Genomic DNA, 6,237 nt, shown 5'->3' on the forward strand with positions numbered 1-6,237 from the left:
TGGAACCCGTCTGTTATTCCATGCCTGGTTCTAATTGTTGCTTCTTGACCTGCATACAGATTTCTCAGGAGGCAGGTCAGGTGGTCTGGTATTCCCATCTTTTCAAGAATTTTCCAGTTTGTTGTGATCTACACAGTCAAAGGCTTTAGCATAACCAATAAAGCAGAAATAGATGTTTTTCTGCAGTTCTCTTGCTTTTTCTATGATCCAATGGATGTTGGCAATTTGATCTCTGATTCCTCTGCCTTTTCTAAATCCAGCTTAAACATCTGGAAGTTCACGGTTCGTGCATTGTTGAAGCCTGGCTTGGAGAATTTTGAGCATTACTTTGCTAGTTTGTGAGATGAGTGCAATTTTGCTTGCTCTATTACTAATTTATCAGGATTTTTGTGATTACAATGGACCCACATGGGTAATCCAGGAAAATTTCTTCATCTCAAAATCCTTAATAATATCTGCACAGTCCCTTTTGCCATATTCACAGATTCCAGGGATGTGGAAATCTTTGTGAAACCATTATTCTGCCTATCATAGAACTTCTGATTCCATCCATCTTAACATTTTTTTTCTGATATTTGTATGCTCTTGCATTTACCTAATATCTTTTTTTTTTTTTTTTTCATTAAGAAGATCACTTGCTGCCGTAAGGTGGAGGTGGTGGTGGTGGTGATGGTTTAGTCGCTAAGTTGTGTCCGATCTTGCGACTCAATGGACCATAGCCTGCCCAGCTCCTCTGTCTGTGGGATTCTTCAGGCAGGAGTACTGAAGTGGGTTGCCATTTCCTTCTCCAAGGTGGAGGTAGTTGTGTCTTAAATTTTTTTTTTTAATTTTTAATGTAATTTTAAAGGTATTTTCCATTTATAGTTACTATAAGATATTGGCTCTATTTCCCGTGTTGTACAATATATCCTTGAGCCTATTTTACACACAATAGTTTGTACCTTCCTCCCCTCCCTCATCACCCCACTGGTAACCACTAGTTTGCGTCTAAGTCTGTAACTGCTTCTTTTTTGTTTATAATGTCTTGAGAGAATTCGTTAGTCTTTCAGTTCACTAATTTGATCATTTGTTATGTTTATTCTGTTACATAATCAGGTTTAAATCTCAATAACCATGTTTTTAATTTCCAAGAACTCTAGTTTGTGTGTGGTTTATGTGAGCACAACTCCTTGTATTTCTCTGAAAATACAAATTATACTTATGTTAGTATTTTATTTTCTATATTAACTGTTTCCTTGGGAGCTAATCCTTTTAGTTGGAGTTTATGCTTTCTCTGCTGTAGGTTTTTCTCATCTATTTGAGGACTCATTTCCAGATTATACTTTTAGGTGATTAGATAACATAGCACTTAAATGTTCTGGGTGGGTTTTTCCCCTCTAAGCCAGACTTTTCATTTCTACTGTTAGAATACAAGTTCTGCTTTTAAGAGAGCTGGTTGTTTTAAGAAGGGTAGAAGAGAGACTGCAGGCTGGAGAGTTGGTGTCCTAGGCTGTGCAGTGGAACACGGGGATAAGGCTGGGCTCTAATACCAGACCATCTGGGTCAGATCCTGGCTCTGCCATGTCCAGCTGTATGACTTTGGAAAATTTACCCAACTGCTCTGTGCCTCAGTTTCCCTCTTTCTAAATACTGTGAAAAGAGTGGTACCTTTCTCTTAGAGTTGTCGCAAGGATTAAATGCCCATGTGTAATAAGATTTAGTGCATGTTAGCTATTGTTTTGTAGTAGTATTTCATTTGTAAACATGTGTACCTACGGTTTTATGTTTGAGCAGATGCTGGAGACAACTGCTTCCAGCCTTCTTCTGCCAGCCATCTACAGGCTGCTGTACCCTTAGTTCACACTACTGCTGAGGTTATTCTTGAGAGGATTCTCCAGGGAAGATCTTCCCTCCCCTCTGATTTCCTCCCATTTCCACTCTCCAATTAACAGTTTGACGCCATAACACAGGAGAGCTCTTAAAAAAAATAGTGGACCGAAGGTTGTCTTTTCACCTTGTTTAGTTTCCTTTGCTCTGCAAAAGTTTTTAACGTTAATTAGGCCCCACTTGTTCATTTTTGTTTTTATTTCCATTGCAAGAGGGAGGAGCCATGTGTATAGTTACGGCTGATGCATGTTGATATATGCACAATATTATAAAGCAATTATCCTTCAATTAAAAAAATTATTTTTAAAGTGAGCTGAATCTACATTTTAAAGCCTCTGCTTCATTCTCCATCCCACTAAAAAGACAGTATATATTTTAAAAAAGAATATACATAGCAGCTCTGGAAATCCAACAGGACCCCACCAGCATGCCAGGGCAGCAAGGGTTTCTAGGACACGTAAGACAGAGGCAAACAGATCAGTCATGAGACCACAGAGTGGAGGGACTGATAGAGAGGTGAAACACAGCCCTCCGAGAAGGGAATTTCCCCAGAAATGCAGAATAGTCTACCAGAGGCGGTGAGGACTGGCAGGATGAGCAGCCTGTGGACAGTTGACTGCAGACCTGGCCCAGGATCAACCATTCAACTTCTGCTCTTGGCTGAAAGCACTGTTGCTGACTCAGGAGACTCAGAAACCTCAAGTTACTAACGGCTATGTTGGGGCAGGCGGGTGGGCGTGCAGAGTCTCTGACATAACATTGTCATTGGAAAAATAAACATATTTAATGAATGATATTTTCATCAGTGCCACCCTGATTTGCTTATTTTAACCTTATAATATGCTTAATAGTTTGTGGAGTTAGTCTCCCCCTACTCATTTTTAAAACCTTCTTAGAGACTTTTGCTCTTTGTCTTTCCATACCTTTCCTTAAGAGTTTCCATATTCCCCCAATTTTAAAAATACTGCATGAACTCAATTCCAAGTTAGTTTTGTAAATGAAAAAGAGAAGACAAAATTGCCTCTGGAAACATTTGAAAAAATCAAATGTTGTAAGATTTTGGATTTTTTCCAGGAAAATGCAGAGTGCAAAAGTCATACTGCAGTGAAAGGTGACCTCTGACATCATTTACATTGAGTTAGGTTAATATCAGGACGTTTATCCTTCTGAAATAAGGGTAAATCCTGATATGCCTTCTGAAGTTTGAGTCCAGGTGGTCACTTCCCATTCAGGTTCAAGTTAAGGTTGTCTAGAGTACTCACAGCCAGAGGTTTCCGCTCTCTTTGGTTAAATCAAGGCAGTATCTGAGTTCAGAGGAATCCTGTAGGTCCCGGAACTGTCTAGGACAGTTAGTGCAACCTAACCATCCCTTGTTAGTGCAACCCTAGTTTGTATCAGAGGCTGCTGCTAAGTCATTTCAGTTGTGTCCGACTCTGTGCAACCCCGTAGACGGCAGCTCACCAGGCTCCTCTGTCCCTGGGGTTCTCCAGGCAAGAACACTGGAGTGGGTTGCCATTTCCTTCTCCAGTATCAGATGCAGTTTCTATTAAATTTACTAATGTCCCTGGAATCACTTTGAGAGGAATCCAGTGAAGAATTTTAATGGTGCCAGGTGTCATTGTGTGTAAGAGAGAGACAGGAAGAGAGAATGAGATCAGGCTCTTGAAGGGTTGTAATATATGTTCTTGTTTCTAGGGAGATACATTATTAAAGCTCCCTTTCTTTGTTCAGGGGGAAAAAAAGACATTTTAATGGCCCATTTCATTATATTGATGTAAGATTAAACAGGCATTGATTTTTGTGAAGGAGAGGCATGAGCAGAAGATCATCCCCCTTTAGGCTTGTAAGGGATGGGACTTTTGCTCTGAAGGCAGAGAGCTTCCAGCTGCCTGCTCTTCAAAACTATTAGGGTCGAAGGTTCCCGAGGAGAAAGGAGGTGGTCAAATTTGCACAGAGGCCAAGGAGCCCTTTTGAGAGCAGTGAGACAGAGACTCTGATGCTTAGTCTCAACATTGCCACTGTGTGTCTGATTAGTTGCCTTCTCCAGGGGAATCTTCCTGACCCAGGGATGAACCCGTGTCTCCTGCCCTTGCAGGCAGATTTTCTTTACCATCTGAGCCACCAAGGAAGACCCATGTATCTGATTCCTGGTGCTCATGTCTAAACTCCATTGGCAGTAAGAACTGCCCGGACTCTGAGGAAGCCTTCTGGAGGAGAGATGGCTGGAGCTGGTGCCAGGCAGTCTGTCCAGAGCCTGGGTTCACATGGGAACCGCTGATGCTCTCATATCTTGTGTGTAATGCCCTAAGCATCTTGAATGAGGCCAGTCATACTTCACGTGTTTGTCTACAACTGGACTCCACTGCAGGGCTTCCCAGGTGGTGCTGGTGGTAAAGAGCCTGCCTGCCAATGCAGGAGACGTAAGAGACATGGGTTCCATCCCTGGGTCAGGAAGATCCCCTGGAGGAGGGCATGGCCATCCACTCCAGTATTCTTGCCGGGAGAATCCCATGGACAGAGGAGCCTGGCGGGCCACAGTCCAGGGGGTCACCCAGAGTCGGGCATGACTGAACTTAGCATGTGCGGAACCAGAGTCTACTGCTGACACTCAAGACCTGAAAGCAGAGAGCCCCGTTCTCCCATGATGTGGTTCAACCACGACTAAACGGAGAGTCAGCTGACTGCTCCTTCCCACCTCCCGCCTCCGACCCCCTGGCCCACAGAACCACCCTCAGAGCAGCAGTGGGGTGGTGGTGGGGTTGGCTATTCAGGTGGTGCTGGATCTGAACTTTATCAAATGTTGGGTTCCCTCTGTAAGAATAAAAGAATATAAGGATTTCCCTGGCAGTCCAGTGGTTAAGACCCTGCACTTCCACTGCAGGGGGTGCGGGTTTGATCCCTAGTAGGGGAACTAAGATCCCACATGCTGCATCACATGGCCAAAAATATAAACAAGATAATACAGTAGGTCCTTGTTAATTACTTTATATGTGAAATGAAGTTGCTCAGTCGTGTCCGACTCTCTGCAACCCCATGGACTGTAGCCTGCCAGGCTCCTCTGTCCATGGAATTTTCCAGGCAAGAGTACTGGAGTAGGTTGCCATTTCCTTCTCCAGGGGATCTTCCCGACCCAGGGATCGAACCTGGGTCTCCTGCATTGCAGGCAGACGCTTTACCATCTGAGCCACTGGGGAAGCCCCACTTTATATGTAGTAGTGTGTATATGTTAATCCCAAACTCCTACTAACATAACATTGTTAATCAACACATTGATTTATAATTTAAAAATTAAATAAAAAAAAGAATACAAAATTCCAAATACAAAATTGCTAGTGTCTCAGGACCATGGAAAGGGCCTGTGGAGGTGAGGGGCCCTGAAGCTTCACCTTGGTAAGTGTCAGGCAAGTGGGCCCCTGAGGGGCCTTCCCTCCTGTGGTGGAGGCTTGGCCTGGGCGGAAACTGTTGCCTCTGGTAGTTTAAGAAGATGTTTTCTTTTTTCCTTAGTACAAGTGACTAGAAGCACAGATCCCTGGAACTCAGTAATGAGGAGGAAAAATGGGCCTTCATGTCCCAAGGAGTGTGAGATGTACTCAGTCATATTGTTTTGAATATGAGAAGTTTCCTGTGTCCTAAGCTGGGAAAGCAGGACACACCACACCTCTCCGTGATATCCTCTGCCTCGGTCCTCAGAGGTTAATGAGGTACAGTGAGTCCCCTACGTATGAACCTTCAAGTTGCGAACTTTCAAAGATGCGAATATGCTACTACCCGGATCTCAATGGATCATTTTTCCATAGGGTAGACAGAATTGAATCCGATAAGGAACCGGAACCTGTGCCATCAGCGTCGGGCATTAGTGAAATTGCAACTTGCCCTTCGTCTCCTATTGCTGACAGTCCTGCTCTCCCATCTCCCACCTCCCCTTCCTCTTCTGGTCAGTAACTTTTCTTTCCTGTTCACCTAATGCCAGCCCCTGGATACCAGCTGTTGTACTGTACTACTATACTTTTCAAGCTACTGTTCTGTAAGATTGAAAGTTACTTTTTGTGTTTGTTTAGGTATTATTTGTGTGCAAAGTATTATAAACCTATTACAGTGCAGTACCATATAGCTGGGGCTTCCCAGGTGACACTATGGTAAAGAACCTGCCCGCCAATGAAGGTGACATAAGAAATGTAGTTTCAATCTCTGGGTTGGGAAGATCCACTGGAGAAGGGCATGGCAACCCACTCCAGTATTCTCGCCCGGAGAATCCCATGATCAGAGGAGCCTGGTGGGCTGCCGTCCATAGGGTCTCACAGAGTCGAACACAACTGAACTGACTTAGCACACACACGTGCATTATAGAGCTGATTGCGTTAGTTGCATACC

General features: G+C 43.8%; 1 non-coding gene across 1 annotated transcript; it reads right to left on the reverse strand.

Moving 5' to 3' along the window:
- Positions 1-4,988: 4,988 nt before the first annotated feature.
- On the reverse strand, positions 4,989-5,060 carry TRNAC-GCA. The gene has a single exon. It is a non-coding gene; the product is annotated as a tRNA-Cys (tRNA).
- Between the last annotated feature and the right edge of the window lie 1,177 nt (positions 5,061-6,237).

Source organism: Cervus elaphus, chromosome 28 (assembly GCF_910594005.1).
Source record: "Cervus elaphus chromosome 28, mCerEla1.1, whole genome shotgun sequence".
In the NCBI taxonomy this organism is placed as follows: domain Eukaryota; kingdom Metazoa; phylum Chordata; class Mammalia; order Artiodactyla; family Cervidae; genus Cervus; species Cervus elaphus.